The sequence below is a fragment of the Sander lucioperca genome, chromosome 18, assembly GCF_008315115.2.
Source record: "Sander lucioperca isolate FBNREF2018 chromosome 18, SLUC_FBN_1.2, whole genome shotgun sequence".
Taxonomy (NCBI): Eukaryota; Metazoa; Chordata; class Actinopteri; order Perciformes; family Percidae; genus Sander; species Sander lucioperca.
In genome coordinates, this window is record NC_050190.1 from 30,174,450 (window position 1) to 30,199,385 (window position 24,936).

The 24,936-nt window shown below is 41.1% G+C and overlaps 1 long non-coding RNA gene across 1 annotated transcript; it reads right to left on the reverse strand.

Moving 5' to 3' along the window:
* Positions 1–8,928: 8,928 nt before the first annotated feature.
* LOC118493763 lies at positions 8,929–19,109 on the reverse strand. Its single transcript, XR_004895762.1, has 3 exons — positions 19,099–19,109; positions 10,512–10,516; positions 8,929–9,014 (listed from the first exon to the last, which is right to left on the reverse strand). It is a non-coding gene; the product is annotated as an uncharacterized LOC118493763 (long non-coding RNA).
* Between the last annotated feature and the right edge of the window lie 5,827 nt (positions 19,110–24,936).

Consider the following 24,936-nt stretch of genomic DNA (forward strand, 5'->3'; position numbering starts at 1 on the left):
ATGCCTACCTTAGTGACTACCTTACCTATAGGCCAGTAAGCCTATCATCAATGGGGATTTATATTTGCTAATCCTATGTTGGATTCATGTTCACATTTTCATTTATATATAATTAATTATAATAATTTGGAGGCCCCCCCTGCAGTGACTCTGAGGACCCCCTAGGGGTCCCGGACCCCCTGTTGAAGATCCCTGCTGTAGAGCATTAGGCTATTCATTTGTTTAACAATAGAAAGATGGGTCAACAATTGTCTGACGTTTAGCTGTAAAGACAAACATCCTATTAAAAGGCACAGAGGCCAGCGTTTACATGCATCCCTTCTCTGTGTGTGTGTGTGTGTGTGTGTGTGTGTGTGTGTGTGTGTGTGTGTGTGTGTGTGTGTGTGTGTGGCTGTGCAACAGAGCTTGGTAACTTTCTGCATGTTTGATATTCAATAATCCACTGAGAGATAATAGCTTGTCATTGGTCAGTCCACACTAACGTTCAGCTTTAATTGTGGCCTTACCTGTCAGAAAGTCTTCATATTTGTCCTGCATTTTACCTTTCCTCCTGCTGTGGATGGAATTTATAGACCGCTGGTTTTCATTTTAATGTTTGGGAAAAAGTGTGTGATATCATAACACTTTTATTTATTCAGGGAGGGCCAACTGAAAGCAAGCTCTCCTTTCCAATGATGCCCTGATTACATGCCATGTAAAATTGCAATCCACATAAAAATAACTGAACATAGTAATTCATATATAATATACAGTTGTAATACACAGTACGCACATGAAACAATTACAGAATGTTAAACAACTCAAAGTGCGCATGTACATTCAGAACACGTGAACTCATAAAGAAGACATTTAAAGTGATTAAATGGCATCAGGCTGTTCAATTTCACGCATTAACCATGTCCATGCATAACTGTAGTAGCTATTGACCCTGCAGCTGTCATTATATTTGGATATAAGGAAGGCTTCCTTAGGCCACTGCTGGACTGTCGGCCCAGCCACTCTCTTTATATGTACAATCAGGAGAAGAAGACTTAATGATCCCCAAGTTGGAAATGTAAAATTTTTATTTCATTTTATATATATATACATGTGTGATACCAGCAGAGTTAAACATGTAATTTCCCATGGGTATCAATAAAGTATGTATTCTTCTTCGGTTACACTTTACTTGAAGGTATCTACATAAAAGTGACATGACATGAACGTGTCATAAACATTATAAACAAGTCATAAACGTTTGACATAATGCTTCTTTTAGTAAGTGTCATTCGGTTTTTGTCATGACAAGTTATGGTTAGAGTTAGGGTTAGAGTTCATGTGTTATGACTGTCATGACACTGTCATATGTTCATGACAGTGTCATGACACTCTTATGTAGATACCTTCAAGTAAAGTGTTACCTCTTCTTCTTCTTCTTCTTCTTCTTCGGATTTATATTGATTCAAGATCCAGATCTGATTTATTGCCAAGCAAGTTTGTACTTGCAAGGAATTTGCCTTGGTGTATCGAGTGCATACAGTGAACAATAAACATATTTGATACTTTAAAGCTCCGATAACTTTTTTTATTTTAAGATACTGGTGAGACATGAATGAGTCTGAAAGTCGGAGTCGTCAAACAATCTAATTTAATCTCAGTGGAGCTGATGCTTGAACTGATGGAACGTTTTAAAAGTTTTGGCAGATGATGGTAGAAAAACATGTAAATTTATCAGGTGTTCAACCCATTTTACATGGGATGAAATATATATCACACGACAACTAGGAATAACAATAATGATAATAAAAAGGTTCAATCAGATTTGCCATGTTTTGATCCAATAAAAGGAAGTTTTCACTAGGTGTCAGAATTGATCTTACCTTTGTATGAAAACAAAACTGTGAAGTAATGTCTACTTGTTTCTGGATGAGAATTAGAATAGAATAGAATGCCTTTTATTGTCACTATACACATGTACAATGAGATTAAAAGCAACTCCTTTTCCAGTGCCAACATGTACGTAAAATAAATATAACATGGAATAAAATAAAAAGTAGTGCAAAAAAAAAGGGGGGTAAGGTGCATAGTTCTGAGACGCTATATATATATATATATATATATATATATATATATATGCTTTTATATGTGTGTGATATGCAGTGTGGGTTATTACACATTATTTGAATATTGCCCAATCCAATCCAATCCACTTTATTCATATAGCATGATTTTAACAAACACAATGTTTCCAAAGTGCTGCACAAAAAGATAAAACAGAAATAAGTAGAATAAATAAAATACAATATGACAAACACAATAAAGATATGCAAGTATACACATAAGATCAACACTCTACCTGGTGTTAAAAGCCAAAGAAAAGAGGTGGGTTTTAAGAAGTGATCATAGGTGATCATATTCAATGAGCAGCTCATTGTAAAATCAAAAAAAATCTGAGGAAAGTCAGAAAAACTAAACTCAGTTTACAGAAATATGTATCTATTTCTAATCCTGCCTGGGGGCGTTTCCTCACTGTCAAATGATGGGATGTATGATAAGCCACTTATCACTTTGTGTGGTTTCTGTGAATCACTTTGCTACATTTTATACTTATAAAAAGTCTAAATGATTGATTGATGTATATTTTCTAGATAGGTAGATAGATAGATTATTTATTGGATGCATTTTGCCTGTCAAAAGGTGTAATGTATAAAGCTTTTTTTTATGAATTGTTAGAAAATTTTAATCATGACATTAATGTGTTTTATGAAAACATGTTAAAATGTGATTTTATATATATATATATGTTTGCTTTATGTTGTTAGAGTCTGGAATAGAGGATTTTATAGCCTGTACTAGAATTTTTTTCAATAAATTGATCCCCAAGGGGAAATTCTTGTCCCTTTAATAATCCCTTAGGGGATTTGGACCCACTGCAACAATATAATGTACAGCGTGTCATCAGTATCAGTGTGTAAAGGGTAGTTTTTAAACTACAAAACTCTGCAGAATAAAGCCTGTGATGTTCTGCAGCGACCGAGGAGGAAAACCATGTTTCGCTGCCATCTGCTGGAGAACTTTCTTTTTCTTTATCAAATCAACTCCATCCTTCCTGACTTTTGATGAATGTGCAGAGTTGTGACAGTGATCATGAAAACATTATCCCTAACTGTGCTCTTCATTGGGAATCCAAAGCAGAAATGGGGAGTGTGAGAGTGATGAAGGAAACACACTGACTCGGCGTCACGTGACTGAAAATGAAACGAAGTGGATTATCCCGGCTCAGTGTGCCCTGCTCGTACATCGTGAGAAATTTGGCAGGAGATGTTTATATATTGCATAACAGTTTATATGCGCAACCATAGCAATCCATCCGAGACGGTGCCACAGAAGCCCATCTACGAGCAATAAAACACGGACGTAATTTACATTTTGTGAAACAGTAGAGGAATACACACTGTAAAGCATGGCTCTGTGGGAGACGTCTCTGTACACACACACACACGCAAACACACACACAGAGCAGCACATGAAGGCTCAGCGAACCTCGTCTGAAATTATGTTTACAAATCACTTACACACACTGTAGCAGCTGTTTACATCATTTCAGATGTAATCCAAACACTCAGCAGCCAAAAGGAAGCGGCTGCCAGCACATCCAAACTACATCAAACCCTCAGCTCATGGGCTCTTTTTGAAAATGGTACTAGCATGCAGTGTTGTAATGTAACAAAGTACAAATACTTCGCTGCTGTACTTAAGTAGAATTTTCACGTATATGTACTTTACTTCATTATTTATATTTCTGAAAACCTTTACTTTTAGTACACTCCATTTCCTAAATAAAATGTATACTTTTACTCCACTACATTTCCCCTGAGCATCTTAGTTACTCGTTACTACAAAATAAAATCAGAAGAAATTTGTTACACTGGAAGAAAGCAGGTTTGGAGAATCATTGCTCCTAGATTGCCAAGATACTGCACCCTCCATTCCAGTTGGTGACCTAATACCTGTATGTTGCCAAGTGGCAAAAAAAACCAAAACATAGGCCACAACTAAAGAAGAAGAGGAGGAAGCATAATAACTGATAGCATGGTAGTACCTGGTGTAGGCTCTGCTGCCATGGTAACTGACGATGATCACTGTCAAGTTATCTGGGTGTTTTCATTAGTGACTGCCTCAAACTTGAAAAAGACTTAAGGCCTTTTTATGGTTCTGCGTAAGCTCCACGCAGAGCTTTCCCCGTAGCCTACATAAGAGGCCTGATGTTTATACTTGTGCGCTGGTGTGTGCATCAAGCCGGCATGTGTGTGTGTGTGGAGTGGGTGATAGAGCAAGGGAGAAGTGAGAGAGTGACGGTGATTAGCTTTGGAGCGAGTACCGACTCTAGAGTCATAGTGAGAGAAACAAAGTGTCTGCTCTGTGCTTTCTGACCAAGTTGGGAAATCTGTAGCAGGAAAAGTTAACCCTCTCCTTGATTTCATTTTGTTTAAGGCCCGGACACACAGAGCCGATAATCGACCGTCAGACAGTCTGGTGAGGTCAGTGACTCGAGTCTGTTCGGTGTGTTCCGTGCCGTCGTCCGTCCGAGGGGCCGTCGGCCTTCATTTTGGCCGATTTGACATGTATAATCGGCGGGGCGGGCACTGCCGGCAGTCAGACTCAAATGACCCATCTGATTGGTGGAGTGCTAACCGGGAAACGGGGAGCGGAATAAGCGTGACTAGAGTCTCTCAAAATCTGACGAAAATCTTTTAAACTGACCTTTGTTGATCTGAAATGAAGACAGATTCAGCAACTGCACGGCCTATTTCTCGCTTAAAATGTTTTCAGAAACACGTTTCGGTGAACTATTTTAGTACAATATGAGATATATATATATATAGATAGATGTATTCTGAACAAGCTGCCATGACAGTCTGTCTTAGAATTTCTGGAGAAATAAGACCCACGTGACACGTTCGTCCAATCAGCTATCGGTTTTCATTTTTGGGCGACAATACAGATTAGCGCCACCTGCTGTTATGGAGACGTATTACGTCTCGTCTCTTTGGTGTGTTCTGAGGCATTTTTTTGACCAACTCGGGGAGCCTGATCAGTCCAACTGCTTTTTCTGCCGACGGTCGGCCGTCTGGTTGGTGTGTAAGCAGCTTTAGGGAGAAGGAGAACCAGGAAATGAGTCGGGGGAAATGCAATGCTACCCAGCTGCGGCCGAGCGACGTGTAGTTACATTTTTCGAGAGGTGCACGTCAGGCTACGGCGTAAGGTCCGGCGTAGATGCAGAGGGGTCTGCGGGGGTACGCCGTCGATTCCACGCACAACCATAAAAAGGCCTTTAGGATGACGACAGAGGACACGTTGACAACTCACTCCTTCTCCAGGCATTTTATTTCACAAAATATACCAGGAGTTCGTAGTAGTAAGTAGGTTGAAAACCTTTAAATAGAAAAGGAAAATAGAAAACACACAAATTAGCTCATTGCTATAAAGTCATATTTTCACAAGCATCCAAATAAACAATCAGCAGAAAACTTAGTCATTTAATAATGTACAAAGTAATTTACACCTCAACAATATAAATCAATATGATATACGTATATACACACATATCTAGTTTCAACAAGGTAATGTTAAGCAACCACACTGCTACAAACATTTTAAGACAGCTCCCCTTGAAGACATTATCGTCCTCTCAAACCTAAGCGCACAGACCACAAACAAAATGCACTTTTTTTCTCTCATTTTAAATGAATCATTTGGTTTCAGGCCACCATGATATAAACAAAAATGCTTACTTACAAATAGCGTCTCTGAAGTTTTCTGCACACTGATGCGCCCTGTCCAAATTTCCTCTTAGTTTCTTTGTCTACCCCTCACATTCACTGCACGCTTGTCGGCACTAAACGTAACCTTTCAACCGCGCTCCTCCTCCTTGACCTACTTTGGCACAGGACTGCCCTATTGCGTGATATGTTACGTTTGTTTTATTTTTCCTACCTGACTCTATTGGTATTGAGACCAAACTTAAACAAAACCAAAACAACTTAAAATGGCACTAAATACTTGTCTTAACAATCACCCCGACGACAGTGGTGATAAAGATAACGTTACACACCTTTGGCCACAAAGTTCATAATCAAAGTTGTTTTTTTACTTTTACTTCTAATACTTAAGTACATTTAATAACAGAAAATGACTTGGGATACTTGAAGGTGCTCTAAGCGATGTGGGGTGACGTCACTTCTTGTTGATGTTCAAAGTATTGTCAAACAAAACGGAGGCTAGCTCGCGCCTCCCTCCTCCTCATCCCGTGCACTAACCCCCCCAACCCCCAAATCCTTCTTGTCGGTTATTGGCTGGAACACTGTTATGTTTGGTGGTGCAGGTTGGCGCAGTTTAGTTTTTGTTGCCGTTTGTGGAGCCTGGGCTGTCTACAGAGGCCGTGTTTTTTTTTACAGTGTGTTCAGGAGACAGGCAGCTAGCAGATAGTGAGATGTTTGCTGTATGTGACAAAAAATGTTGTAGCCTAAAAAATGCGTGACATCGCTTAGAGCACCTTTAAGTACAGTAAATATCAGATAATTTAAGACTTTTACTCAAGTAATATTCTAAAAGTTGACTTTAACTTCTACCAAAGTCATTTTCTGGTAAGACTGCTAGTTTGTCCATCCATCCATCGTCTTCCAATTATCCGGGGTCCGGTCGTGGGGGCAGCAGCTCCAGCAGTGCAGCCCAAACCTCCCTTTCCCGAGCCATATTAACCAGCTCTGACTGGGGGATCCCAGGGTGGAGACAGAATCTCTCCACCTAGTCCTGGGTTTTCCCCGAAGGCCTCCTCCCAGCTGGACTAGCCTAAAACACCTTTTTTTTTAAAGGCTATGAAAGGGCTAAGCAGTCAATCATTTACAATTTGTGCTCAGAAGCTTGTATTGTTCCATTGACAGTGAATATGGTAGTGATGGCCAAATTAAGCTTCATGATGCTTCCTGAACCATTTTCTTTCTTTTCTGAGCCCTTCAAACAACTGTTGTTTCAGGGCAAAACAAAGTGTATCGCCATATCCAAAACATATTGGAGAAAGACAGGCTCAGCACAAAAAACTCCTGCAATTTGTTGCGCTGGAGTGTTTCATCTCTTCTTGGATCACGGTGACTGTCTCGCTGGAAACAGCTTGACTGGATTAGATCAGAGAGCAGCACACCCAGCACTTCAAAACAGAGAAGTCTTCAGGAGCTCTCAATGAGACTCCCCGGCAAATTCAAGTTATGTTTCATCACGTCTTTAGACAAAATTGTGGTTAGCAAGGAATGATGAGTGATGAGGATGTCATGACATTATATTATTGTTCTTTTCTGTGTCCATGTCAATCTATGTTTAAATATCAAGTTATGTGATTATGACTAGGGTTTGGATTTTTACGATTCCGATGCCGAACCGGTACGTTTAAAACGATTCCGAATCCTAAACCAATTCTTGAAAAACTGAAAAATGACATCAAAGATGTAATATATTTACTAGCAGTCACATGCAGTGAAAGGTTAATGCTTTAATATCCGTTTTGGTGAGCCCAGAGGGAAAATATGGCATTTTAAAAGTAGCCTACATTTATGATAGCTAGCTAACGGTAGACTACAGAGAAAGTGTGATATTTTTACATCTGTTTCGGAGCGACAGAGGGAAAATATTTCAGTCGACATATTAAGTGGAACCGAAATGAGGAACCGAAATTTGCGTTCTAATCCGGTCCGATTCCTACTGGTTGCGTAGGAACCGGTTCCATAGTGGAACTGGGTTTTGGTGCCAAACCCTAATTATGACCAATCAGGAACTCAATCACTGGGCAAAATATTATACACAATGTGCAGTGTAATGCAATCCAATCCACAACAAACACCACCAAAGAAGTGAATCAACACCTCTGTGACACAGTCTCAGCAAAAAATAACATCCAAGGCTTCACAAAGGATGTATTTAATGCAGGGCAGATGAATTGGATAGCATTAGACTGTACAGCGATTCTGAGTCCATCCCCCTCTGTATTAAATCCTGTTCATTCCTTTTTTTACACAAAATGTGGGCTGCTATTCATTTAACCCAGTTGTGCCCAGTTTTTTTTTTACAGATGTTTTACATTTTCACGTTAGTTTTTTGCTGGAACCCACAGGAGGGCCAGCCTTAAAAATGCGAAAGTCTGTCGATCTGTCGCTGTTGCTGAGTGAGTGAGTGAGTGAGTGAGTGAGTGAGTGAGTGACTGATGAAGTTCCACCATTGGTCGAAGTGAGTGATGACGGTCGAGATAGAGCTTCCCATTGGCCTTTGCTGTTTCAAATGAATCAATGCGCACACACACACACACACAGTTGGTTTGCCTCCACTGTCTAAATCGGCAAGCCTGTCGTGACCTCACGGAATTGGCCGAGCTGAGTCGATTCGAGCCGGTCCGGACTCTGGCTCATTTAACTTCTCTCATTTTATTGTACCCGTATACGCCGCTGCATTTGTGGAAATGTGAGAGCAATGCCACTGCAGAAACGAAAGTGAAAGAAAGTGCGTCTCCCCCATAAAGAGAGATACTGTGCGCATTTATGCACTAGTCACAGCATGAATAAATTTACCTACCTACCTTTACCTTAGTAACGTGTGTGTGTGTGTGTGTGTGTGTGTGTGTGTGTGTGTGTGTGTGTGTGTGTTCGCATGTATCAGAGAAAGTGCGCATCAGAGAGAGCAAAGATAAATTTACACACACCAAAAAGCAATATTTTTCTAGAGAAGAAAACATTTTATGAAGTAGACAAAGTTGACTATGCTTTTGACTTAAGCTAAACACATTATTGTGTTTGGCATTAGAAGCCTATAACTTCTTCTGTAAAACAGCGCCCTCTGGTGGGGCTGTGACTCACCGGCCCCTAACCCTAACCCTAACCCTAACCCTAATCCTCCACTGTACCCATGGATGTACAGACAACTATCACTGGATTACTGTGACACAGAAGAAAACTTAAAACATGATCATTCTCAGGCAAGTTCCGCAGCGTCTTTGTGGAGTTATGCGATGAATATAGAGATAGTGACATCTTCAGGAAGCGGAAGTCGCACTGAATGATATCAATGTGTGTTTCATGTCTGTGTTTAAGATTTGACAGAATTATGACTTTGAAAAGGAGTATTATGTTTCACTACAGCATGAGGTCTTTCCCACCACCCCTCCACTCTGACTCTCGCATGCCTCCTTGGGGAGGCTTTTGCCTTTATCTTTTGGCTTTGTCCCGTAGAATGTCCATTTCTATTATAGACCTTATCGGGTAATTCCCCGATGGTTAAAATGCCATCCGTATTGATGAGGTAAATTACCGAGGAATACAGTGAATATTTCAATCCCCACTGCCTCCTGTATTGTTAATCCTGTTCGAAATGGGGTTGGATTTATGTTAGGCTTTTTTCTTTTCTGTGTCATAAAACTCTTTGCTGTGGCAATGACTCAATGTAGCCATGGGCATTAATTATGTTTTTTTTTTAATCTCATTTAATTCTTATTTGTTGTTAGGGGTCCTATTTAGTTTGAGCTCAAACAGCAGGATGTGATTAGAGCCGAACAGAGAACACACAAACAGTGACGCCAGAGCTCGATCTCTCTCTCTCTCTCTCTCTCTCTCTCTCTCTCTCTCTCTCTCTCTCTCTCTCTCTCTCTCTGTCTCCATCTGTCTCTCTCCTTCCTACTGATCATTTTGTTTGTTTTCCTCCCTGAGTGCATGTAATGCTCTTCACCTTCATGACAATATACTTGATACATTTTAGCACTTGCCTCTGGGTCAGAGCCAGTGGACTATAAAGGAATGTGTAATTTTATGATCATATGAAACCACAGAGGGTGGTTGTTCGCAGAAACCAACACACTGTTGACTCACAGTGGAACTATTTGTGGTTGGAGCTGCTTTTGATTTGGACAAATTTAGGGCTATGTGCAGGTGCGTTAGTGCACACGCATGCACACACACACACACACACACACACACACAAACACAGAGAAACTTAATGCGTACATGCATCTACCATTGGCTCCAGGTTCAGTCCTGCGTTACTGCTGCTGGTGGAGAAGAGATTTGTGTTGCTTCCAAACTATTTTACGTTCCCTGTAGTACAGTGTGCAGTTTTGACTCAAGAATCAGTATCAAACACTGGATCAGAGCAACATATTTGACAGCTATTGGCAAGATCACCGCAAATTTGCTTTTTGATGTTTTTGGTGATGATTCGGAATGACCGTTGTGAGCTTTGTTGACCTTTAATTCAGCCCAAAGTTGTTCACTTTACCTACATAAAAATGTAAAAATAGACCAAGAAAACTGACTTTTTCATCTGACTTAAAACATGAAAAAGCTTCAAGTAACACGGCTCTATCCACAAAGTGGGGCAGACAGTTTAAGGGCTACTTTAAGTGACCCCTGTAAATGAGCAACTGGCCCCAGTGTGTCCCTTGTGATTTAAATGGACCAGAACCACTCCTGTGAACTGCATGTAAAATAATGATGAACTTTCTCTATATTTTTGGTTCTCTCTGTTGACATATACATGGATGTCAATAATGAAATCGGCTAAACTCTTAAGTTTCTGAAACCACTGACATGATTGAGACCTGCAGGAACTGATAACATACCTACGGTTGTTTAATAGAAGTGCATTTTTGTGTTTTTGCACTTTGTGTTTAGGCAAGGCATTCTCATGAAAGAGTTTGATATTGTGCGAAAACTTATGCACAGAAATTTTTATGATATCCTATAAAATTACGGCGACCACAGGTCTGTCACGTAAAAACCTGTCACATGACAGTTAAGTTTAGCGATCTTTACAGTTAAATTTAGCTGAGAAAAGGTGACTGTGAGCCGGCTACAGAGCACCGTGAGGCCTAGGTTGTGTAATAAGCGCCCATTGCAGTTAAGTTTGTTGGTGATTTTCATGCGGCAACAGTTAAGTTTAGGCACCAAAATGGCTTGTTAAGATTAGAAAAACGATAGTGGTTTGGGTTCAAACACACTTAAGTAGTACTCCCCAGACACGAACACCCGCTTCCTGGGTGAAAGTCTTGTGTTTTCCCCTTAATTTCTTGTGGACTCAAACTGTGCTTCGCCACTTGTAAACCTTTTATTTTATGACTCAGCAGCCTGGTCTAACAGAATTCCATGAAATATTCACAAACTGTTAACAATGCATTACGTGGTGGTGGCACGGAATGTGTGAAAATTCTGTGTGGTCACCACAGAAAACAATGCAAATGTAAAGTCAATGAGAAAATGACGTAGCATTAAGAGCGACTATGGTAGCGAGTAGTATGAAAGCCTGAAAATCCGCATTGGGAGGTTGGTTGGGGGGATGGATGGGTCAAACACAGGACTTTCACCCAGGAGACAGGGGATTGTGTCCTGCGTGTCACGCTTCCTAAACCCAACCGTCGCTTTCTTCTTTTACTAAACCCAACCGTCCTGTTCTTCTTTTCCTAAACCCAACCGTCGCGTTCTATTTTTCCTAAACCCAACCGTACCGTTCTTCTTTTACTAAACCCAACTGTCCCCTTCTTCTTTTCCTAAACTCAACCGTCCCGTTGTTGTCCCGCATCCCGTTATTGTTTTCCTAAACCCAACCGTTCCGTTCTTCTTTTCCTAAACCCAACCGTCCCGTTGTTGTCCCGCGTGTCATGGAAACGTAAGCCCACCCACGACCTTTTCCTTAACTTAAGGGGCCGTGTTCACTTCACGGAATTCTTCTGTAGGCCCATCACAGAATTTTCGGCGATCCATGTTCATTTCATGGAATTCTTCCGTGGGCCCATCGTGGAATTTTTTTGCGATTTCATGAAACTGCCACAGATTTTGAGTTAAGGGGCCGTGTTCATTTCACAGAATTCTGTGAGATCAGGTTGGACTCAGACATCCTCCCTGACTACCTCCCTACTCGGCGCTTCGCCTTTATACATCAGCAGTCTTCGTGCTAAATACTGTAATAAATACGTGGAATACATCGTACAAATTACAGTGCATTACTTTTCGTAGCTGTACGTTTGAATGGTTTATGAGAACGGCCTGGTTTGTGATGCAGCAGAAAGCAGTGTTAACAGTGAGAGAGGACTGAAAAGTGAGAGATAGAGTGTGGGTGGAGGCTCTTCTGGACCCATTAGTTTGATGCAGGGATGCGTTGCTTGTCTGGAATGTGTTCAGCATGTCTCTGTGCATACTCGGAGCCATCTGTCATCACTTAAGATCCTTGCTGGTATTACACTGTTTATGTAAGCTGCTACTTATTGCGCTGGCATTACAAGTGAATTGCACTTCACACATAATATAATAGCATTTAATGTTCCTTTGAAATTATTATCGTTGTTAATGTTCCTGGAAGTCCAGTGCAAGTTGTGGCCAGAAGAATAAGCACTGAGAAACATTCTCAAATTCAAGTACTTTAGCCAGGACGCTGAGTGAATCTGAAGTGTTACACCTAAATATTGGAGTCATTGATCAATTTAAAACACAGTCTTTAAAAGAATCAAACTGTAGGTCTATATTATATTCGAAAGATTGCACCTGCTGTTACTCTGAGATTCTCTAGCTCTGTACTTTTTTCAGTCTGCTACAGTCGGCCATACAACTCAAAAGTTTTCCTGCAGCTAATGAAATTGCTTCAATGACGCCACAGCAAACTGCTCAACATTGTCATTATCTTTAAAACCTTTAAAACAACCTGACATCAAAGATCAGCTGAAAACTTGTAAGTCACCTCTTCGTGTGTCTCTGTGCTGATCAAACTGCTGCTGCCAGTGGTGGAATGTAACTAACAAGTACTGTACTTAAGTGCAAATTTGAGGTACTTGTACTTTACTTGAGTCCTTTCTTTTCATGCCACTTTCTACTTCTACTCATTTACATTTCAGAGAGAAATATTGTACTTTTTACTCCACTACATTCATCATCACAGACTGTGGCTTATTTACCTTATATACTGTCCATAATATAATGAGTACAGCAGGTTGCAAATCCCCCGTATCTTGCTCTTTTGCTCTTCATCAAAATAGCCCACATTTTACCGAAATAACACAAACACATACACGTATGTCTCTTATTTTTAATCCCTGTAGCATGTGAGAGCTCAGGGGAGGTCAGAGGGTGAGAACTGCATGGCCCAATGTGATAACTGATCTGTGGCACACTGTGCCTTTATGGAACCACCCAAGAAACACCATACTGTATACAAGGTACCCCCAGGTTAAATTTAAGACTTTTTAAGACCTTTTTAATACCATTTAGAATGAAATTGAATCTCAACGTCATAGCCATACTGGCAAAAGTATGTATATAATGGAATATCTGAAAGGATTTTAGGGTATAAAAATAACTGTTTACCAAGTACTTGAACTTAATACAACATTTTATTAAAGTACTCAATACATACATGCTTTGTGACAAAACAATGGCGTTATTTAATCTTATGAATGTACAATACAAATGTTAGACCTTTGTGAACGAAATGTAAGACTTTCTAAAGAAGTTTAAGACTTTTAAAGCCTTATTTTTCAAATATTATATTTAAGACATTTTTTTTTTAAACCCAGCGGGTACCCTTTGTATATGAACAACGTTGTACTGATTGATCAAGTTGCTTCTATTTCACGGACAATTCCTCTTTGCCTCTCTTTGTCCATCACCACGCGCGCGTACACACACACACACACACACACACAGTATTGCTGAACAGTTGATCTCCCTGGCCCCCATCATATTTTATCATGGTCTTCCATACAATGTGTTATGGGCCATAACACTTTTTTAAGTCTTGTAAATGTTATATTATTTTGACATGGGGAAAGCTGTGGAGGACTCAAAGGTCTAACACATGATTCATATTTTCCTCTCTTTATATGTAGAAAAACCTCTATTGCTTCTTTTTCTGCTGGGAAAAGAGAAACATGGAAATATGTTTGGCTGTCCACTCCAGTCCAGCAAATATTTTTGAGGAATGTCTGTCACACCCTTTACTACTGTTTTTTGGACTGAGGGCTGCTCTTGAGCAACAGGTTATTCATTGTTCACCATATGTCAGAACACATGGATCAGATTCAGCTGCTGCTCGGAGGTCAAAAAGACCCCAAGCGGTCTCTACAGTATTCTCCAGTGTACGGGCGGCTGTTCAGCATGCATGGGAAGTGTGGAGGGCAGCGATCATGTACGGGAGTTCATCAGGTATCAGCAGCAATGAGTCGAGTCACACTAGCACTGACATTGGTCCATAAACACTACAGGTAGCACAAAAGCCACATTTTGGGTGGCTTCACTTCCATATTAAATTTTCATTTTTCACGAGGGAAGGCAGGCTTTAACAAGTTGTGTGGGGAGGGGGTCAAGTTGACAAGTGGATTGCTTGGATTTCCGGGTGAGTTCTGTCATTACTGAAATAGCGGGGAGCTGGAAGGAGGAGAATGAGTTTGTGGACGAGTGAAAGGTGCTGAGGTGAGGGATTGATCCAAGGTGCTGGTGGATGTTCTTGATTTTTTTTTCCTCCTCTGAATTTTAGAGACCTTAAACATTGAATGGGGTCAAATTGACCCCAAGGATAACAGGAGGGTAAATAGTTGTTTTGGTGCCTAAACTTAAAGTACTCATATTTTGCTTTTGGCTTTTTCCCTTTCCTTTATTGTGTTATATATCTTTTTTTGTGTGCATGTTATAGGTTTACAAAGTGAAAAAGCCCAAAGTCCACCCCAAAGGGACTTACCATCTCCAACAGAAAACACTGTTCACAAACTGCTCCAAACAGCTCTATTGTAGTCCAGCCTTTACTTCCGTGACTAACGCGCCCTTTGCGTCACTTTGTAAAACACGTTATAATGCTCGCCTAGCTGCTAATGTGGCACGCCCTCAAATGAAGCTAGTTGGAAGAGTGCAGATAGTTGTATCGCCATGTCCAGGAGAAATGTAGCTCAGCGTAAATTCTTTCAGGAAGGCCTAACAATTAATCAGTTCTCTCTCTAAATCGAATCAGCGCTGGAGGCGTTCACCTTCCTGATATCAGAATCGGGCTCGAATTTCATAGGCCAATCACAGCGTCACAACACTGCTTTAAATCTGCTTCTCTCCCTGTGCTATCAGCTGTCATTTCAGGAAATGTGTTCATCCCTCCTCCTCCCCTTCCACCTCCCGTCATAGTGATTTTCCGGGTGTCGCTCCGCTGCCTCCTTCGGTCTGGTCTTCAGGCCCTTCTCCACCACCACCGGTGTCTGGATTCCATCGGGGGGTTATATCATGGTTCCCTACCCCTATATTAAATGTATTAATATAACGATGGAGTCCAATCTCCAGTACTCTGTACAGCTATTTGCTCATGTACATTAAACCTTTTGCATATCTGCAAACAAGTCACTCCTGATTGAATTAAAACCTTACGTATGAAAGACTAATTTGTTAACATTTAAATAACTTACCACTCTGAAACGTCTTGCTCCAGTTTAGGTCCGAAGCTGGTTCGGGTTGTTCTGCCTGTGTTTGGGGATCAGACTCGGGTTTGAAAATGTACAGCTGAACTTTAGCCATTGCTGAAGCGGGTTTGTTTTGGATCACACTAGCTTGCCTGTCAGGCCCGGCCTACGCTGCTTCTGATTGGCTAGTGTGTGCGACTCCCAACAAAGATGGAACAGAAGTGAGATGCCTCACTCGGTAGCTAAAACGGAACGCTCAACACACAGGGTGAAAAGAGGAGCTGCAGCAATGTGCAGTACGACAAAAATATGGTGATTTTTGAAAATCAAACCATGTAAACCTATTCTGGTATAACCTATTAATACAATTATGAACCTGAATATGAGCATAATATGAGGTCTTTAACGTAGCAGCATGACGCTCACTTTTTGTCATCCAAGCATAACTGTAATGTCCGCCGAAACGACCAGCAGCTCGCGGTGCCCTGTACCCGGCTCAAAGTCACCTTTTCTCGGGTCAACTGAAGTACCAACTACCGCTGATACGACGGAGCTCTTTAGCTGGCGTCACAGAGCACACGAGACCAGCCAGCGGTCTCCTAGTTTCGTAGGATATCATACGTATGGGTGTGCATACATTTTTGTACTATATCATACAGACCAGTTAATGAGAACCCGGTGTAATAATCAACACATTCACATTGCCTTTGCTCTTCAGACATACAGATAGTTACCTCTCAACAGTTCCACAGTGACGGACTGAGTGAACCGAGTTTCTGGTCGTCTCACAGCAGTATCGCATTTCTCCATGTAGAACTGAGTGACTGAGCACCGCACGCTGTTACCGTCACATTTCATTTCACAGATGAGTGCAGTCTCCTGGTCTGGGCTCCGGCTCCTGTGCTCTACTGTGTGAGCCAGGTGTCTAAGCTAACATTGGATTCCATAGGGCAATTTCCTGCATTAGTGTAATCAATGAGCTAATAATTGACGTGGGCATAGAGATTCGTTCCTCCTCTGAATAACTTTAATCACTGACAGCAGCTCAATTTCGCACAATTAGAGAAATTGTCCTAAGTTGAGGCAGATGGGGAGAGGCTCGGATGACCCAGGCTGCGTCGCCATCGAAGGGTTTCTTCTTTATTTCGGGCTGTCAGTCCTCTCTCAATAATACGTTATACAATGTAATGTAGGGCAACAGATGAATGCATGTAGTTTGTGACACCATTTCATAAATAAATTAGATTAGAAATTATGATATTGGTATTTGCAGATTTATTTAAAAAGTCAATAAAAGAGAGACAACAAGCATTGTGAAGACAGCTGGATATTTTGAAAAATAAACTGTCACTTCATGTAACTAACCAACCAAATAACCAGTGGGGCTGGAAGCTAGTGACTGCATTGCGAGTGCCTCCCTTTGAGACTGTTATCCAGGCTGAGTGAGTACCGCTGATAACGCTGTCCCAACCAGTGGTGGCAGGACAGGTCCATTCATGCTCTGCTCTGGAGCTTTTTGCTTAATGTTGTTTTAACTCTCAACTTTCTCCACCAGCATCAGTAACTTGTAGAACACGTGTCAAACTCAAGGCCCGCGGGCCAAATCTGGCCCCTCGCATATCAAATTAGGATCCCAATAAATTTTGGTCCACCTAGTTTTTGTCGCTTTTTCAACATTTTGCCGCTTTTTTAAAAAAATTATCACTTTTGCTCAATTTTTTTCTGACGTTTTTGCCGCTTCTTTTGATGTTTTTGTCGCTTTGTTCGATCTTTTTCAGCGTTTTTTGTTTAATTTATGATGGCTAAGGAACTTCTTTGCTGACTTTTTTAGGAATTTATGTCGACCAAACTGTAATTGAGAAGACTTTATAAGACAGGCAATAATACAGTCAAAGATATTTGACTTTACTCCTAATAAAAGCATGTCTAAAAGCATGTCAATAAACTCTCCCATGACGTGATTCTTATTTTCCAGTGTGGCCCTTAGTGAAATTGAGTTTGACGCCCCTGTAATGTAGAAGAAAAACACAATCGGCACAAGCCTCCCAGTCACAGTTCTTCCACATCTCATCCTTTAAACTCATGTGTCATGAAAGTTGACAGTTTACCAGTGGATTTGGCACTTTTTGAACTGTTTGAACTGTAACTTCCTACTGAAAGACCTTCTCATTGACTGCAGCCTTTGATGGATCTGGTGCCTGAATAAAGAGGCAGCAAATGTATTCTTCCCAATCCCACTCTATTCCACTGTGGATACATAATGTGAGCCCTATTGCTGCTTTTCCATGGCTGCCTAACCCTCAAAGTACTAGAGAGCCTGCATTACAGACATCACATTTATGCATGAATAATTAACTAAATGCTAAAAAAAAAACTTGGTACAATGAAAGTTTCTTTCATTTTAAATTTCACGGTCATTTTATCAAATGTCCATATATCCCCTGAGTAATTTCCTGTTGGACCATACCAACTGCATAGATTAACTTCAAGCCATCACAAAAAAAACTCTTCTCATTTTCAAGCTCATGTATTTGCATTTTATTCTATGGTTTACTCCACTTGATCAGAGTGGGAACACTGTGGGGAAAATGACGAGCTGAGCGGGCCAGGGGGTTGAAACCAGATACCCCCTTACAGCCATTTGCAAAACAACTTCTCTTTATAATATAATGCAGTGCTGAGCAGAGCCCCACTGAGCCAGCAAGCTGCAGAGGCATTTTTAATTGTTGCAGGTGGTCTGGCTCAGGGAACATAGCTGTGATGCTCAGGGATCTGCAAATAAAACTCCAAAGCGTGCATGTGCGAACGGGTACGCAAACAAGAGAGCTGGGTCCAAGACAGCTGTGTCTGAGATTGCTGTGCCAAGGTTCAAGGCCTGAGGTAACAGCATGGCCTCCTTTTGCCTAATGTCACTGATGCAGAGTGTGCAGAAAGCCACTGTGGACTCAAACTGCCTGCAATATCATCAGGTCCTCTGAGAGGGGATCTTCATTATTGTGACAAACAAACATCAAGTAGATTAAGATGATGAAAGATGTCCTTTTCAAGTAAAATAATATCAGTCTTGATCAACACAGTAGCCATAAATAAACTGATTTAATATAAATGTACATCGGATGTTTTTGAAGCTATGTAGTTTGATTGAAACAAGACTGTAAACCTCATGGTAGTCCCTAGATACATGAAAACCCAAAATTCAGACATGATTCATGGTACAAACAACATACTGACATTGTTTACCAGTGATGTTACATTCTGTGCCGAGGCTTCGAAACGCATGTCAAGAAATTCCGGAAGTTGTCCGTGAAGCGCGTATCGAGTAGAGTGCAGATAGGGCCGCATTTTTCTGTCCGAGCCCGGCCCGCGTCAGGCAGAGCAGTAACCGAACCTGACTCGAGCCTGACAGGCATTAAGATATTTATATACACAGTTAAAATCTAATTTTTTTCTCATACTAATGACACATTTGTTTGTGTGGAAAGCCCGCTTTTATTAAGCAACTGTAGCAAGGCATTCGGAAATGTCAACAGATGAGCGCATCAGCGCACACGGGGCAACAAGGAAGACGGATGTTAGGGTAATATTTTAAATTTATTTTAATCACAAAAACAAACCTTTGCATCAAGTGAAACAGGCCCATTGGCTACCTACATAATAACCCGAACATCATTTCTAAATATCTGTCCGAACCCGGCCCGGCCCGTCGGGTCCTGTCGGGCTCGGGTCGGGTATCCATCCTCTAGTATCGAGGCTTGTATCGTTTTAGACAGATTGAGTCATAGATGACATCCAAAGCCTCGCTGCCTGTTCGTACCACGTGACTGGTTTAAGAGTGGTTTGAATCTACACGGTTATATTACACATCCATGATCTACACAAGCACATTGACTGCCTCTGCCCAGTTAAACCATTGCCACTGTCCAAGTTTAGAATAGCCTACTAATGCCCCTCCTGCTATCATATTATGACCAAAAGGATTGATTTACACGTTTGATAGCCACATTTCTCTCAAGGAAATACATTTTTATAAATGTTATGTTGATTATATTATACCAAAAGAAAATACACACGTTATTGATATAGATGATTTTTTTTCTTCATCATTATTTTTAAGTCTTTACTGGCACAAAATACAGTCAAAACCCAGCCTTTATACCGTGTATCACAGATCACTAGATCATCTGTGATACATCTGCCAGTTTTATACTCTTTGACCAACAGGTGGTGTTGTGAGCAAATGAAATCTCAAGAAATGAACTCTTTTTCGAACCAGTTTTCTGGAAATCTTCAAAGCTTCATGAGGCTTCATCTCGCCACCACTGCTGGTTACTAATATTTACTGTCGCAATTATTACATGATCACCTGATCGCCATATTTTAAGCTGACTGTCATCATTTTTCACAATCAAGGGAATTTCAAGCCAACGTTAGAAATTTCAAATACAATGTTATATATGCAGTGTTGGGAGTAACGCGCTACAATGTAACGCGTTACTGTAATTCCACTACTTTTAGCGGTAATGAGCATGTAACTAAAACAATTTTTAATCAAGTAACGCAATTACAATTACTGAAATTTAAATGAGTTTGTTACTCGCGTTACTCTCTTTTGTGAAAAATGAATGCTTGCAGACAAGACAGATAGGCCTACTTTAGCTGCTTCTGACCTAACGTCGCAGGACCTTATGGTGGCGCAATGATACACCAATCGAAAAATGAGCATTAAACCACAGCTTGGCCGATGGAAATTGTAAAATGATAACGAAGGAGGCAGTTTATCATTTAGTCTTCTTTACTCTGAACTCCCAATGCAAGTAACAAGTGAGCAGTGACACACACGTTTTGGGTGCTACCGTATATAGCACAGTATATGCGCAAGCACATTTTAACTACCGTATGTATCACAGTATATGCGAAGGCGCATTCTAACTACTGTATATGACAGACATTACTTTTCGCTTTCGCTGTAGTGGTGAGCTGTCAATTATGTGCAGGTGTAAAGAACCTCCACATCTAAGAGTAGCAATTTAAATCTTACAAAGCACCTGTTGAAGCAACACGCTTCGACAAAGCTAGTAGAGAAAGACCCCAGCCCTACGGATGCTGAAGGCGCCACTCCATGCAAACAACCAAAGCTAGATTTTACACGGACTGCAGTGCAGCCGATGAGCCAGGCAGAGCTAAATAAATCGATTGCTAGATCTACTCTAGGCCAATCACTTTTATTTCATTGGGCCTAATGTGGTAAAAAAAAACTGTTAAATGACTGAGACAGTTGTTATTTCGTTTCAAGTATTAAAAGGGACTTTTGTACTACTGCTTGATCTGAAGGCCTGTTGCCCTATTGATTACAATAAATAGGTCTAAAAATTTGTGTTTGACTGTTCAGTACTGTTCATATTTACATTTAAAAACCAGACATAAAAGTAACTTAAAAGTTACTTTCCCTAGTAACTAATTACTTTTGATATATAGTAATTGGTAAAGTAATTCAATTACTTTTAAAAGAAGTAACTAGTAACTAATTACTCATTTTCAGTAACTTGTCCAACATTGTATATATGTGCATTTTCACAAGCTGCGTGAATAACTGTCTACCTGACACCGTGCGCGAACTGTGCCGAAAGCGCTTTGAGCTGCACTCTATGTATGAAAGGCGCTATACAAATAAAGCTATGTTATGTTATGTTATGTTATGTGGCATACCCCGCGAGCAATTGCGGCCATTCAAGTCAATATTTGATATTCCACGGGGCGTCCCAGAAGTGTGCATGAAACAGCTCTCCGACCCGCTAAAGACACACGCTAGGTCTATTTTCACGCGGTCCGTGGGGCGTTCGGAGAGTCAGGCAGGCAGCGAAACAGCGAGAGTATCCATTCAATTTACCAAAACACCCCCACACACACACACACACACACACCAAATATCGTTTATGTCTCCTTTTCAACACTACGGACAACGAGAGATTCATCTTGGCGGTTGAAAAACATAATATTACATCACAGATCTTTTTTTATAAGACAACACCAGAAAAGAGAAGGCATGGAGTTTAATTTCAGGAGTGCTTGGAGTGGAAGGTAGATAGGGGTCAGCCCTATGTTCCCACATTTCTAAGATTTTTTTTTAAATTAGGCCCTATGTTCCCACAGCCCTATGTTCCCACATTTCTAGGACATTTTCAAAATTAGATCTTGTGTTCCTACATTTCCCTTCAAGGGTTAGGGTTAGGGTGGGTTAGGCGAACAGGCCTAATTTTGAAAGATATCTTAGAAATGTGGGAACATAGGGCTGTAGGAACATAGGGCCTAATTTTCAGTGAAAAAAAAAATTCTTAGAAATGTGGGAACATAGGGCTGTAGGAACATAGGGCCTAATTTTCAGTGAAAAAAAAAATTCTTAGAAATGTGGGAACATAGGGCTGTGGGACCATAGGCACGCTCCCAGTAGATACTAACTTAATAGACACACAAATGTTCTGTAAAGGACTTGTAGGGTCAATATAATCTGTGAGTAAGAATTGGAGTAAGAGTGTGCTGGCTTATTGCATCTCAGTGTGGTACGCCAGCTGCTCAGCAGCAGAGAGGAGAGCTGTTCAGAGGGTCATCAACACCACACAGAGCATCATCAGCTGCCCTCTGCCCCGCCCTGGAAGACATCTCCAGCTCCGGCGGCCTCAGCAGAGCCAAAAAAAAAGGACTCTTCCTAACCTGGACACCCCCTGTTTGACTTGTTTCCCTCTGGCAGCCACTACAGGTCCATCAAAGCATGAACCACCAGACTTGTTTCTTTCCCTGGACTATACAGCACAACAGCACTTTTAGTGGACAGAAATTGACCATGCGCATTTGCCCAATAGGATTACATTGCAGCTCAATACTGTTTCAAATATTGTTTGTTCAGATTAGTCACTTAGACACCAATGCATGGGAAAATAGGGCCCAGGTTGAAAAAAAAACGAAATTACTCTTAATTACTCTAACATATTAGCAGGCCCAAACGGAATCTGCTGATTTTTTTCTATTTTTTAGCGGTGATCCAAAATGAAAATCTGTGGAATTTAGCCGACTGTGTTTCTGCTTGTGGTGGAGATGTGTTAACATTCTTTAATTTAAGTTAAAGAGTTTAATTTAAAAGAAATTCAAAATCTGGGGGAAATTCTGCGGATTTATATTAGGAAAGCTTATTGCGTTATCGTGTATGCTGTGTTCATTTGATGTAAAAAAAATAAATAAAATAAAATAAAGACTGAGGGGACTTGACAATTCTGAACTCTAATAATGATTTAGGTTCACTGGTGACATTTATTGGGGTCTCTAAATGTAGCGCACTTCCCTGTCTGCATGAGAGATGTGTTTTGCCTTGACAACACACTGTATGGAAATGATTTGAAAGAGCTTAACCAAATGCATTAGTTCCACTGTGCGTGTCCCATACTGATTCTCCAAACTCACATGTGGACAAGAGCTCAACATGTCAACAGATTCTTCTCTGTCGAAGGGGAAAGAAATAATCTTTCCAGTGTTTATAGATTCCATGTCTATCCAAACACTAAACAGGGAAGCTAATTCGTCATTTTATCGGATGTGCGTTCACTTCTCCCATTCATAAATACACAAACTGGCTGCAGGACAGGATTCTGTTTAGGCATTAAGCCGGATTCAGATCAAAACCTCCCAACATTTTACGATAATCAATAACTTCATTAATGAACATGTGCTCCTGACTGTTATTCCTCATGTTTGAGTGTGGGGACTATCAGTGCATGCTCAGGCCCCATCAGCAGTCATCACTTTGCTGCTTTTAAAACCCTGAACCGATCCATTTCACTGCTGGCTCGCCCTCAAGCCACACCGTCTCTCCGAACCATTCAACTCCACACATTCTCCAGCGTTCCCATAAGCGCAGAACAAATTGCATTGGACTTAAAAATGGAAAATGTAGAAATTGAACATGTTCAAAGCAAAAGCTAGAAAATAACCAATCTGAATTATTTTAGCTGTTCAGAAGTTCCATGACATGATTCCACAGGCAGTGTTTATTAGTTGTCATTTTGTAACAAAAAGGCACTATTTTGCCACCTGTCACTTTGGTGAAGTTCAAGGGTCCGGCCTGCACTAGGAGCACAGCGACCGTTGCTGGTGAAATGCACACTGCGTGATGAACAACTTCCCTTTCCTGCCGTTCTGCAGCTGTAGCTGGGCCTGCAGCTCCTCGGGGCTGTAAATCAGAGCCTTTGTACTCCAGAAGGATCCTATCAGCCACAGGTGCGGGCTCTGCATGGGGATTAAACAGCCCCACGCTGGAAAACACTGAAAACTGGAGAGCCCAGTACAGCCTCAGCCAAACACGGGAGGAGAAGAGAGGAGGATGGTGAAGCAACTGAGGCAGGAGTGCAAAATCCAGGAGGGATCCAAGAAAGTGCCAAGGGTGTCAGGCGGATTGGTGTTTTAGTTACACAAACAGTTCTCAGGAGCAGAGAAAACCGTGTTCACTAAGGCAATCAGTGGGTGGAACCAAAGAACACTGATTTTCTGTCTATTGTTTTGAGTCAAACAAGTTATCTTACCTAAAGAATAAAATAGCTGGTTGTCAGTAAAAGTCTGGTGCAAAGACTGATCTGCAATGGTTAAGGTTTGGTTAAGTTTAGGTAACTAAAACTACCTAGGGAGAGATCATGGTCATGGTTAAGATAGTCTCGCATTGCCAAACCTTCCTCCACAGCGCTGCGGAGGATGGTCTGGCGAGTCCACACAGCATTCTGGGATGGGAGAAAAACGTGCTCTGGTTTATTGGCATTTCTTCAAACCAGTCACAGTCGTCATGGGCGGTGGCGCCACTGCAAAATAGCCTCGGGAAGGAACTTGTTTTGGTGGTACATGGATACGTTCAAAGGTTGTTTTAGTCGTGCAACAGAAAATTCAGATTGGACAGATAGTCTAGCTAGCTGTCTGGATTTACCCTGCAGAGATCTGAGGAGCAGTTAATCGTAGTCCTCATAAATCCACCGGAGTTTAGAATGCCAACACAAAGAAAGCGAAAGGTAACGGACATCCGGCCCGAAAAGAGGGACATCCGGCGTAATTTACGGTGGCACCGGAACAATCCCGGAAGTGGAACATTGTGTATATAGACTATGGTTAAGATGATTGTCATTGTCAGACGGTTTTTATAGATGAAGTTTGTGTTCTATTCGAATAAATGCAAGCACAGTGAATAAGCCTTGGCTGAAATGTTTCCGTCAGTATAGGAAATGTAGGTGTCTTTCCATTGTTCAAGTCATTTATGTTGCACTCTATTCCTGACCTTGCACAGCAGCTGGATTCTCGCGATATCACAAGATCAGGCAACAATCGCTGGATCACATATCACACCAAACTCCATCCTGCCAGGCTTCAATTAAATGTGATTGTGTTTGTGAGGAGCTACTGGCAGCTACGGGCGTGGATAGGTGTGTGTGACGGCCGTGACTGTTCATTCAAAACAACAATGGCAGATGTGATGG